Below are 13,730 nucleotides of genomic sequence, written 5' to 3'. Positions count from 1 at the left end.
CCAAGGGCACTTGTAATACGGTGGTTTGGGATATCAATTACGTCTGTGAGGGAGTAACCCATCCACCTATTGCAAGTGCAATATATCCAACGGCACTTGTAATACGGTGGTTTGGGATATCCATCACGTCTGTGAGGGAGTAACCCGTCAGCATATTGCAAGTCCAATATATCCAAGGGCACTTGTAATACGGTGGTTTGGGATATCCATTACGTCTGTGAGGGAGTAACCCATCCACCTATTGCAAGTGCAATATATCCAACGGCACTTGTAATACGGTGGTTTGGGATATCCATCACGTCTGTGAGGGAGTAACGCGTCTGCCTATTGCAAGTGCAATATATCCAAAGGCACTTGTAATACGGTGGTTTGGGATATCCATCACATCTGTGAGAGAGTAACCCGTCCACCTATTGCAAGTGCAACATATCCAATGGCACTTGTAATACGGTGGTTTGGGATATCCATCACGTCTGTGAGGGAGTAACCCGTCCACCAATTGCAAGTGCAACATATCCAACGGCACTTGTAATACGGTGGTTTGGGATATCCATCACGTCCGTGAAGGAGTAACCCGTCCACCAATTGCAAGTGCAATATATCCAAAGGCACTTGTAATACGGTGGTTTGGGATATCCATCACGTCTGTGAAGGAGTAACCCGTCCACCAATTGCAAGTGCAACATATCCAACGGCACTTGTAATACGGTGGTTTGGGATATCCATCACGTCTGTGAGGGAGTAACCTGTCTGCATATTTTGCATTCTAATATAGCCAATGGCACTTGTTATATGGTGGATCTGATATCTGTTACGTCTGTGATGAAGTCACTGGTCACATCTGTGATGGAGTAACCCGTCCTTGTATTACAAGTCTAGTATATCCAATGGCACTTGTAATACAGTGGATAGGCTATCTGTTGCGTCTGTGATGGAGTAACCTGTGAGTTTATTACAAGTTTAATATATCCAATGGCACTTGCTATACGATGGATGGGATATCAGTCACATCTTTGATCGAGTCAACCACCACATCTGTGATGGAGTAACTCGTCCGCTTATTTCAAGTCCAGTATATCCAATGACACGTGTTATACAGTGGATGGGATATCCGTCATGTCTGTGATTGAGTAACCCGTCCTTGTATTACAAGTCTAGTATATCCAATGGCACTTGTAATACAGTGGATAGGCTATCTGTCGCGTCTGTGATGGAGTAACCTGTGAGTTTATTACAAGTTTAATATATCCAATGGCACTTGCTATACGATGGATGGGATATCAGTCACATCTTTGATCGAGTCAACCACCACATCTGTGATGGAGTAACTCGTCCGCTTATTTCAAGTCCAGTATATCCAATGACACGTGTTATACAGTGGATGGGATATCCGTCATGTCTGTGATGGAGTAACCTATCCACCACACATAAGTATCACGATTGCCAGAACAACAAGCTCTTTTCCCCACTTCATTGACATTTTTCGTGGATATTTGTTATAATTTATGTTTGACTCAGTATTAAACTTGTTTTTTTGTTGTTATAAAAACACGTTTTTGTTACAAAGCATTATTTTGACCTTAGGGACCACCATTGTTCTTTGTACTCCTATATACCCCCGGTCCAAGTGATTCCGGGGTTCCTACGTGCTATAATACACACCCGTTTATCCCCACCAGTACTGGTCATGTTATTTGAATGATTTAGGACACATCACAAGTGGGACGTTGTAGGGGTAACCTGCCAGGTATCCCTTCAGAACAATTCATTCTGTGGGCTTCAGCAATCCGTGGGTGGAGGGACTACCCCTGATACAAGATCACATGCAAGAATTGTTGTTTGTTGTTTCCAAATCAATTCCCATATCTTTTGCCGGATTTACATTTAGATGTTTACCCATTTTCACTAGATGAAGTGCCTTTGTCACAATATCTGGCAGTGGTGTAACCTCACAACCTGTGGTCCCCAATGGGTTGTACCTCCTGTCACTGGCCACCTGGTGATGATAAGTCACTTAAAAGGAGGGCCACGGTGTAGTATCTTGAGCATATGCCCGCTAGGACCCCCTGTTGCTCTAGGCTGACTTCAAACAGGAATTACGTAACTGGCTGGGAGGTGTCAAGGTGTGGTTATAAACGTTATGACGCAATGATTGCAGTGAGTGGGTGTATGCGGAGGAATAAAGGCGTTTAATCCATAGCTCCGTGCGTGGCGTATTCATTTGCATGCTCACGGGCTGGAGAAAGCGCGACACGCGGTAATCCTGCCTCGGGTGGAAACAGAAGTTTGCCATCAAAGGGAGCTATAGGTAGGACCCAATTTCATAATGTTCTTAGAGTTCCAATTTCATCAAACAAAATCTAATAGATTAGCTCTGGAAGCCTGTTTCGGTTAGCCATGCACTCTATAAGACGTGTGAATAGAATAGAATAAAATAGAATAGAATAGAATAGAATAGAATAAGAGCAGGAGAAATGCCATATTGAGATTTCAGTGCCTCAAAAGGGATAAAACTTGCAATGTTACCACATTATCTCCCTTTCTGAGATGAGTAATACAACTCCCAGTAAATACCACCCGGCATGGAGCAGCCTCCCCAAACAGAAAGACAAAGAAGCCTCCGTTTGAAGTTCTGCCACTGGACTGGTATTTCTCTATTTAAGAATCTCCCATTTTATTTCTATTTTATTCCTCCGGTTACCAGGGCTCCCCTCTGCAGGAGCCCTCACTCCTGGCGCCTCTCTCTGCTGCTCTCTGGTTCAGTGGTTTAAGTTGTAATTAAATAGCCTTTCTTGGGCACTTTCATTTCCCTGCCTCTGGTGGGGTTTCCTGCTTCCCCAGCCCCACTGGTTTCTTCGCTGAATTCAACTCATTAATTACAGCCCCAGTAATGCTTTTCCCTTGAAGGACAAAACACTTGTACTGAAAGAGGGGTCAGCCCACGAGGTGCTTTAATTTAATCTCCATTTCAGAATCAATTCCACCTCATTATGGCACAGGACATGTTCCAGCAGCCAGGCACCCTTTCACAAGCTCTGGCTGGGGTACTGCAGGGCAGGTCCAGGGTGGCAACAGCTGGAGGGGAGAGGTGGGGGTGACAGAGCACCCTTAGGAGCACTTAGGGCCTATTAACAAGGAGGGAAGAGCATCTTTTTGGGGTGACAAGACTCGGTATAAGTGATTTAGGGGGTGGGTGATGGCTTTCTGGAAACAGGATGCACCTGGCGAAACAAGGAGCATATTAACAAGGGCCTTATCTCCATTTTTTGGCATTAAAAGCCAAAAAAGTGGAGATAAGATTATCCCCCTATCTACAAGAGGGTGCTAACAAGCATTAGCGCATGTTAGCACCCGTTATCTGGACGCCTCGCTTTGCATCTCTAATGAGATGCAAAGTGGGCGTCACTGGTCGTATCCCTGATGGACTACCTTGTAAATTATTGCTAAATACTCATCGCTATATTTACAAGGTGGCCTTCAGACGTTAGTTTTCGGCGAAAACGTCCGCTAAAATGCTGACTTAGCTATTCTTATCATTGGGGGTGGATTATGCTGATACGACCACAGGTTAGTATCAGCAAGGTTATCGCCGTTTTCAATGGAACATCGCTGAAAAACCAGCGATGTTCCATGGAAGACATCGCTATCGCTGGGATAATTATCGCCATTGCGATATGCGTTGTTAATACAGCGCTAGCATGGCGATAATTATCAACGATAGGTAGGCAATGTGGCAAATTTCTGGGCGAAGCGGCAGCGATAATTATCACTGGCCGCCCTCAGCGTGAAAATGTTTATCGCCGGCCAGCAATAATTATCGCTGCCGCTTGGTAATATGCCCCCAAGTTTCTCCCTATTTACTGCCCTCCGTGGAAGCCGAGTCGCCCAGAAATTTGACACATTGCCTACCTCAGAGTATATGAGCCCAATGACGGGGGATCTCAAGAGACATCTTTTGGATTTTCCATTGTGCACTGATAATTCTCTGCATTTCTGTACCCACAACACAGATCACACAATTGCTTGGGGTGGCATTTCAACTCATTGGTTTTCACCTACTGTGCCACTCTAGACAAAGGCCCTCCTTATGGAAATCAGTAGTGACCCCGCTCCGCATGGGAAAAGACGAGGCCCCCTCCAGAAGGGAAAAGAAAACAGGAGAGACGGGGAGTGCGTGTGAGGTCAAGCATACATGAGCCATCCATGTACGAGTTTCTACAGAAGGTATGCAGGTCCTATAGAGGTAAGGAAGGGGAGGCTGTCAGTCGGAAAGAGCTGATCTATTCGGATCGGGGGATCCAGATGATCGAAAGGAAGATCCCTCACACACCCGAGGGATGTCATGCTTCATCATCGGGCAGCTCCTCGTTGGGCCGGCGCTGCAATGCCCAACGGGCCCCTCTAGGGGGCTCTTTACCGGAGATCTTTAGAATAAGTTGCCAGGATGAAGGATGTGAGAGGGTGTAATGTATGTAGATTGGCAAGAAGTGTGATCTAAAAATGATTAGGAAGAACCCTTAAAGTTTGTTAATATGTGAGTACTCCTGTCACAAAAAAATAAAAGCACTGTGAACAATAGACACTTATCTTCTGTTGTTTGTGTGCATTTGTGGTAAATTATTACAGCAAACAGAGCCATACGTGGTAGACTTTTACAGTGATTGGTGCAGAATTATGCAAAGTGGTGTAATGGTGTAATTTCAGGAATATCACAGAACAATTGTAACATGAAGTCTGGGAAATTACGTGTATAACACCAGCATCATTCACATTTCACCCATGTGTAGTGTGTACTCATGTTTAATTGTAACTAGTGCAGAGAATCTCACCCCAGCTGTGCAGCTACAAACCTTGTTACAGCTCAAAACCACTTTGAAGGCAGCTTACAGCGAGCAGCACTCCTTTAAATGAAGTCTACATTAAAACAACCGGGTGGGGGGCGGAGGGCGGTAAATGAGCAAGAAGCCGCCTCCTCTCAGTGATCTAGGCACAGCTATAATGTGGTTCAGATATAAAATTCATACGTTTCTTTCTTAGGCACTCCCTATTCCATATGATATATTAATTTTTTCAAATATAGGTTTTGTTCAAGACAAATGTCCAATGGTCAGTATCATTTTACTAGTTTTTCATTGCAGTCTGGTAAATCAGCTTGGTCGAATATATTGTTTAACATTTGTCTCTGCATTATTTGATATCTGGATTTTCGCTTTGTTTTTTTCTAAACAGTAAACAGCATTTAATGGGAACATAAGTGGTAAACTATCTGGCGGGAATGCTCCCCCTCGTATTCACGGATAAATTCCACCGCAAGGTGGACCGTATGATAAACAAATTCATATGGCGAGACAAAAAACCTAGAATAGGCCTACCAAAACTAAAACTAGGATAGAGATTAGGAGGGTTAAACCTGGCGGACTTCAGGATATTCTAGACAGCCTTCATAGCAAGACAGGGACTGTATTGGGTGCTACCAAACCAAAAATACACGCCAATCTGGCTCTCCATCGAGAAAGCCATGCTAAATAACACCGACCCTATAGCCCTCCTCACCACCAACAAGCAGGCACTAAAGAACAACCCTATACTTAAAAACACAAAACACGCGCTACTTAACGTTGACCAGAAACTTGAACATAGCATTAAAACTCAAGCTGGGAAATCCCTCTGGGCAAACCCTAAGATCAAATATAGGGGAAAGCCCCTAGACATAGAATCATGGAAAAAACTAGGATTCATATATACCGCTCATCTGGAAGACGAAGGAGTACCATACACGTTTAACGATCTAAAAACGAAACACAACCTACCTGACATAGAACTTTACAACTTCCTCAAAATTAAAACAGCCATAGCCAAATCAAAACTAACAAAGCACACACCCTCGATTATTCACTATATGGAGAACCTTAACAAGGTGGGACACCAAGTATCCCACATATACAAACTCCTCCGACCTGACTCCTCAAAGCTTAACTCCAAGAAATCCAACTACTGGGCAACCCAACTAGATACCACACTAACTGAGCAAGATTGACACACCCTCTGGGCGTCCCCATCGAAAAACATGATCTCCCCAGTGCTAGCACAGACAAAATTCTGGTTACTGAACAAAACTTACTGGATACCAGCGCGCTTAGCAACATTAGGGCTTAGAGAGAATGACAAACGTTGGAACTGTGAGCAAGAAAGGGAGGACCTGGCACACCTCATCTTCAACTGCAGTAAGGTCAGAAAATTCTGGAAAAAGTCTTTGCATTCAATAATAAGGCCCTAGGTTGTACACTGAAAGAAGAATTCGCCACAATCACTACGGCATTCATAACAGTAGAAGTGGCCACACAACAAACCTCCGAGACTTCCTTCTAACGGCAGCAGCCAAAACAGTGCTCACCAAATGGAAAGATACAGCCATGGCCACATTCAAGGGGTGGCTGAATTGGGTGACTTTCCTCAGAGGAGCCGACAACACAGCACTAAGATACGCACCATGGAAGAACCCCAACAGGGGGATGTGGGAAACCCTAGACAAGTTCCTAAACACATACGAATCCGCATGAGCAACAAAAACCAGTAGACTCCAACAGGAAAACACATAGCCCAGGGCCCCTACGAAAATATTCGCGAAGTGTCTATGCATGTTATATGTCACTTGTTGTTAATGTGAAAATACCAATAAAAAGTATTGCAAAAAAAGGAAAAGGCATTAGGGCAGTTTGATTCAATAACATTGAATAAGTCAAGTATACAAGCTAGATTAGAACACCATGGGAGGAATGAGTCTTTATTTCCAAAGCAGTACAAGCTGAGAGTTGTGCAGACGAAAGCTGCAAGCACCCTTCCCCTTTCTGAAGGCTACAGGAGATTTATCGAGTCCTCAGACAGACTGATGAGCCAGAAACCACAGCTATCTTCTTACAGAATTCTTCTGTCGTTCCACTGAGGTATAGGAGTGAGGCAAGTCCATCTAAGAGACCAGCAGAGGCTCCTTCTGGTGCTAAGAAGAGCTTAGTCAGAGAAAGGAATGGAGTGTTTGAGAATCAATGCATAACAAATCTAAGTTACTGTTATACTGTTGCAATCACCTTTACTTTTCTGTATCATTGTCACTATCTGTTTTGTCTTCAAAGTAACCGCTATAGACATTGTTTGCGGGAGGATATTTCTTTGATTTGAATAAAGTCATTAAAGAGAATATTCCTTTTATGGGTTCTTGAGTGTGTCTGTTCATGGTGAAAGGGGGGTTCGAGCCCACCGATAACAAATACTCCTGTGAGTTTCATCAGACTATTTGTTTCCTATTGTGCACCTTCCTCGTGTAATGCTCAGTGGGTTGCGTGGGTTACAGTCCTCCAGGTTCTCTGTCTCATGATAGTATAGTGAGTGAGTCTGTGCTGGCAGGGGGTCTAGAGAATCCGAATCAAGGGCCATATCCTCAGAGCTTTCAGAAAAAGGATCAGTTTGTCTGTTCCTTAATCCTGAATCTGCCATTCGTACTCTGGGCACTCAAGGGCCAGTAAACACCTCCCAGTGCATGTGCTCTGACCTTTAAACAAGGTCAAACAAGGGTTTGGTGAGACTATAGTAAAACTGAGCAGAAAACTGCACAAGTGGTTTAAAAGTCAAAGGTCACATTTGGGTTTCAGTGTGGCTTTGTACCACCCCGAAGAGCCCTGCTCTGAGGCGACCATATTTCAGAATAGACCTGTTTGACACGTTTAAAATCCTACGTCTGACATTATGTTACCTCTAAGATGTGCCTTGGAGCCCACCAGGTCTAGGTGAATATTATAAGGAAGTGGAACATGCCACGTATTTTGCTGTAATGTCCCATGATTCAAAAGTGCTGTTTACTACAGAAGCCGACGTAGCTTTTTACTAACGGTGGGCGTAGTGGGCGTAGTGGGGCTTCTCGAAGCTACGCGAACTAGGTGAGAAACTACGCCCACCTACGCACTTCGCGTAGCCCCACTACGCGCCACCTGCCTCCCTCCCGCCCTCCCTAAATACTTAAATTAAATTTTAGAAATTATTAAAAACCACTTACCTTGTCCGCCGCGTCCCCGGGGCTTCCTCTCGTCATCGCGCGATTCGAGGCCGCGCATGTGCATTAGTATCCAAGACGGCGGCGCGAATCGCGCGATGACGAGAGGAAGCCCCGGGGACGCGGCGGACAAGGTAAGTGGTTTTTAATCATTTCTAAAATTTAATTTAAGTATTTAGGGAGGGCGGGAGGGAGGCGGGTGGGGGGCAACTTCGCTACACCCGCGGGGTGGGCGTAGTGTTGCCTGCTACGCCTACTTCGCAAATGGCGAAGTAGGCAACACTACAACCACTCCGTGGGCGTAGTGAAGTACTAAGCCCAGGGTTACTTTTTACATCTACAATGAATTGGTGAACTGAAGGAAGTGGCCCGGTTATGGTCACCCGGGTCACTAAGGACCACCTCTTATCCTTCCATTCTAAATGAATAGTTAGTCAAATAGTAGAGAATACAAACCAATCACTGTTTATTCACATCACACTCAGAGCAGAGCCCTGTCTGTCCAGTCGCCAGGAGTGCTGCAGAGGGACTGACATCGACAGCATAAAGATACATTCTGTACAATTCATGACCGGGCGAAGGCACGCCCACAGTGGAATTTTCCAAGCAGATTCAGCTGGACAGTGAAATACAAAAACAAATCTGGTTCTTATATCTAACAACACCTGATACAACCCAAAGTTGTTTCACCCGGCACCCTCCACCAGACAAGTGGGAGACGGCCTCTATCTTCTAAGAAAGGTATGCAATAAAATAAACAGTCTATACATTGGTGAAGCAAAACCCAACACTGCAGAAACAAAACATAACAGGGGCCTTTTCTCAGAAATAGCAAAGGATTAGTTTCGATCATGATTCAAAATTGTGCCTGAATAGAAAATGGTGCCGCAAATGCTAACTTACATAGTGCAATGCGCTAACATGAATATTTCTGTTCCAACAGTACGTATACATTGCATATTTCTTTAACATGACATAGGGGTACCCAACCAATTTATCTTTTGAGGTGATTTTTAGAGAAGCTTTTACATCTGTGCCTGGACAACGGCAGCTCTATAACCACAGCACAGGCAGGAACTCAGGATGTTTTCTTGTTTATGTGAAATCAGAGATTTAGGCTCTGAATAACCACTCAATGCTGTGTAATTAGGAGCTACATCCCTTGGAATGGACAGTAACTATACAGAGGCCAAGGGGCATAGCATCAAGCTGAATACCCCCGCTTTAACAGCCGTTTTCGGACGAAAAGCGGTGATAATCCTATCGCAGTATCAACAAGGGCACGCTAACGCGTGTTTCCTTGAGTGAGCAGCCCTTTAAACGCCACTTTGCATGTCAGCGATGAATATCGCTAAAGACATGCAAAGTACGCGTTCCCTTACATTCCTCCGAGGAAACCGGCGCGGACACAGCAGCCTAATATTATCTAGCATGAGGAAACACACGATAAAATAAAATAAACCGTGCTAACCGTGGTTATCGCGGATTTGCTACGCCTACTTTGTAACTGACTTAGCCATACTTATTATGGCAGGTGGATTGTGCGGCTGAGGCAACGGGGCATATTATCTAGGAAACGCGATAAATAGCGATTCTGTTTCACGCTGCTATCGCAAGATTTAATCGCCGGGGAGATATGCCTTGGTTAAAGCGCGATATCTCGGCGATTAATTACAGCGATAAGCGGTGTTAACCAGAATCACGGTAAGTGGGAAATGCAATATTTATCGTGTTTCCTAGATGATATGCCCCGAGTTATCATGCAGTATTCTGCACGTTGTACCCTATTTTGAGCAGGTGGTAAAAGAGTTCAGATGACTCTGTGTACAGTGGGTGTGGAGGAAAGCTGATGGGGGTGGCAGGAGTGTGATAGGGAAGACTAGCTCTGATAGGACGGGGGGATCATTGCATGCTCCCTCTTGCTGTAGGAAATTAATTTTACTGACCAGTAAAATCATGTCTTGAATTAAACACCGGGCCAGTCATGATGTGGCAGGATTTCCTTCAAGGGAATTCTGTACTGCCCGACTCATGATCAAGGCCGTAGGGTGGACTTACCTGTACATCTGACCACTTCATAGCTAGGCCGATTTCTCCCACCCTAAGAGTGACCTGGAAACAAGAGCAGTCTGTTTTACGTTTGATGGGAGAGGGAAGCATAGCATCTTCATAGGCAGCCCATGGTCATGGCTGGCCAGCTCCAGCAGTTGAGATAGCCTCAGTCATCTTCTGAAATGTCCTTGAGTAGGGTTTTAGAGAAGGTTCTGGTCATTAGGAAGAAGAACTGCAGAGGAAGGATCCAGGGGGAGAACTTGACGCCTCATTTAGAGTTCAGTGGATGTGGGACATCCGCCAAAAAGTGGTGGATGTCCCATCTGCTCTACTTAGAGTGCACAGAGGCCCTATACACTCTGCATCGGGCAGCCAAAGCATTCGCAACTTTTTGGTAGATGTCACACATGTGCCGAAATCCAAATAAGGCCCTTATTAAGAACACATTTAGGGCCGTCTGCCAACCGCTACTGAGCCATCCCTAAAGTTCTGCATCTCCATCACTAGTCTTGGAGGAGACAAGAAAACAGCACAGAAGAAGCCTACTTGACCTCAGACACCTACAAGGTCTGGGCGAAGAATTCCGTTGTGCCAGCGGAGTTGGCAGAGTTTTGTCCACTTTGTGCTCCTCATGGAATGCAGAATTTGCAAAACTCTGCGAAGTGATGCAGAGCAGAGTTCTTTCTCTCACGCGGCACACCAATGTTAATTTGACAAGTGCTTGCGAGAAAAAAATTGCATGCAAGACCTCCTCCCAGCGAGAGTTCTCAACGCAGGTGGTTGCGGCAGGTCGTGACGGCTCGCTTTGAGAAATCTGCTGCTAGTGCTGAGAAAGCTGCTGCTCGAATAAATGTCTGCTTGAGCAGCAGAAAGCAGCAGGGCCCTCCAGCGCAACACAGACTGCAGTTCGCACTGTAGTGTGGGACAAACTCCCGGTGTTTAAAATCAGTGTGAGCAGCGCAACTTAATAGACTCCGCCGCTGGCGGAACTCCGAGTACCGCAGTGGAGTTTTTGCGGTACTTCGCGGAGTTCCGTGGAGTAGAACTCTGCGAACTCCACTCAGGCCTAAATTGCCTGCCTGGGATAGGGATGATGTAATAGCCCCTGCTCGCCCTTGAATCCAAAGCTCTAGAGGTGATTCTGAGGTGTCACAAAAGCTGGCATCCTGAAGTCCACAGGGAGATCCATAACAAGAACAGGAACTAACAAGGACTACAGGACTAGCTTGTGGACGCTGCCCGGAGGAAGAAGGCTTCGAGAGGTCTGTCTCACACAGGAGCTCCTGAAAATTTGAGACATCTAGAACTTACCCTAAAAATTTTGTTGGTTTTTGGGAATGTGTGGATTTAGATATTTCTGACGTGTGAAGGAACACAACAAGAGACTGAGGCTACCCACAGACAGTGCAACAGCAAAGGGCAAGATGTCATGGTCACCCCACTCAGAGCTTTGTTCTGCTTGAAACAAAGCTTCATTGGGACTTAGTGCAGAGAGAGTCACCTGCATGGCTCCCTGTGGGCCTGCACATACAAGCTTTGCCCCACTGGAGGATTTTGAGCCCAAGGAAGTCTCTACATCCAAAATAGGTGCCAAGACAACTGCATCGGTGAGAGTACTTTAGTGGCTAAGGTTTTTAAGTTTCTCTTCCTCTGAGCTTTTGCTGACAAAACTCAAAGCATCAAATTGAACATATATGACGTCATCGACCCTTGTGTTTTGCTCCCCTGAACGATTTTGTCTTCCGAGTCATGAAGGTATAATTGGCCGGGACAGACAGGTAGGTGTTACCTGACCCGCGGTCTTTTGCTGGTGGCCTAAAACCGTGCCAGGATCTCAACCCCTATGCCGCTTACACTAACATGGACATCGGCCAGTGGTTTCAATCCGCCATTTTCTGTTGATTCGTATAATTAGGGCCTGACTTACCTAAGGGTTTTACCCACTCTGGGGCAGATTTACAATGAAAGTGACTCTGTGCATTCCACAAGCCATTTGGCTGCACCGCACTGAGTCACTTTCAAAGCACAGGCATGCGACATATTTACAACAATATGTCGCATTTCTGTGCTTCCCCCTGCACTGGCGCAAAAACTGCAGCCATGCGCCGGAGCAGGCACCCTTGCACCATGTTGCAAGGATGCCTGCGTCGTGGGGAGATTGTTTTTGTGCAGGAAGGTGCCCCTTCCTGCACAAAAACAATCACTACAGGCATTTTCCTCATTCAATGCGTGCTGTAGAATGCAGCACCCATAGAAAGAGGAAAAACTAGGAGAAATTAAAACATTTCTCCCCGTTGTGCTTCCCTATGCCTCTCCTGGGGAGGTGTCGCATTCACACACATTTCGAGATGTACGATCCCTCGTAAATCTGGAAATATGTCTGGTTCCATGGGTGTTGCGTTGGAACACCCACAGCAACACCCAGGGAACGGAACATCCCTGCCACGCAAAGTGCTGATTTTAATGGGGCCGTATTTACAAGGACAAGAAGAGTCACACAGGGTTGTATTTCCTGTCATTGTAAATATGGAGCAGTTAAATGCGCCACCACTACGTCACAAAAATTTACATACTGGTGGCGCAGGGGGCTTGTAAATCTGCCCCACTGTGTCTTTGGAGAAATGCGTGGATACACTGGGTCCTTAATTCATTACACATGTCTTCTTTTTCCTAAAATGTTTTTGGAATTAAGGGATTGATGTAATAAAATCTTGTGAAGTCGCAAAGCTTGTAGATTTCAAAATCACAGGCTTTGCGATCGCAAACAAATCTTCCGACTTTTGCAACTCATTCTAAATAGGAAAAGGAGGGGCATGTCTCTCCATGTTGAATGTCAGAATGGAAGGTATGAGTGTATGAATGGGGCCGGATCTGGCGGCTTAGTGGACCAATGTGTCCACTGTAGGTCCCTGTGTTTGACCTCATGGTCACAAGCCCTAATCTTGGCAGGCCCACTCAGCCTTTCATCCTTCTTAGGTCAATAAAATGAGTACCATTGAGTTGACTAACACTAAATATTTGTTATTCAGTGTCGAGATACCCTTAGGGGTGAACCTGCCCTTTACAAATATATACTATGCTATGGATGCTTAGGGACTACAGTTGAGGTCCAACCACTCACAGGTTGCTAACACTCAACATGGGAAGGTAACTCATTCGCAAATGTATAGCTGTCCCAGCGGGGCGTCTTCTACCATGTGAATGGTGTCAGGCAGCTATGGTAGGGGGGAGATAGTGGTCCAGAGGTCCACTGCATGCCTCCACAGATGTCATTCCGTGCATACCAACATTTTCCAAAGCAGCTCTCCCAGGGACAGGGGGTGCTTTAAAGAAATGCAAACGCGGGTCTTTCCCCCCCCACAGGCCTCCATCCCTGCACTCACAGGTATTTACAGGGCGGCACAAAATTCCTGCTGCCTCATAACATTATTTGAGTCCTCCTACAAATGTGCCTACTATATCAAAGGCATTTCAAAATGAAGGACCGGTCGCGAAAAAAACACAGACTGGTTTGTGACCTGCCCTTTGTATATCGGGCCCTTTATCCGAGTCATCCCTACCACAGTAACACCAAGATTTCCGCTGAAGCCTGCTTATTAGGTCTCGCCTAGGCAGTGCTTGAGCCGTCTCTTCA

At 45.6% G+C, this 13,730-nt stretch overlaps 1 protein-coding gene across 1 annotated transcript in view; it reads right to left on the bottom strand.

The window, feature by feature from the left end:
* LOC144821564 (dedicator of cytokinesis protein 2-like) overlaps positions 1-13,730 on the bottom strand; it is a 3,201,295-nt gene that overhangs the window by 1,610,598 nt on the left and 1,576,967 nt on the right. The gene's annotated exons all lie outside the window — the stretch shown is intronic.

This window comes from Lissotriton helveticus, chromosome 2_2 (assembly GCF_964261635.1).
Source record: "Lissotriton helveticus chromosome 2_2, aLisHel1.1, whole genome shotgun sequence".
NCBI classification, from domain to species: Eukaryota; Metazoa; Chordata; class Amphibia; order Caudata; family Salamandridae; genus Lissotriton; species Lissotriton helveticus.
The sequence above is the reverse complement of the archived record's forward strand: the minus strand, read 5'-3'. Positions and strand labels throughout refer to the sequence as shown.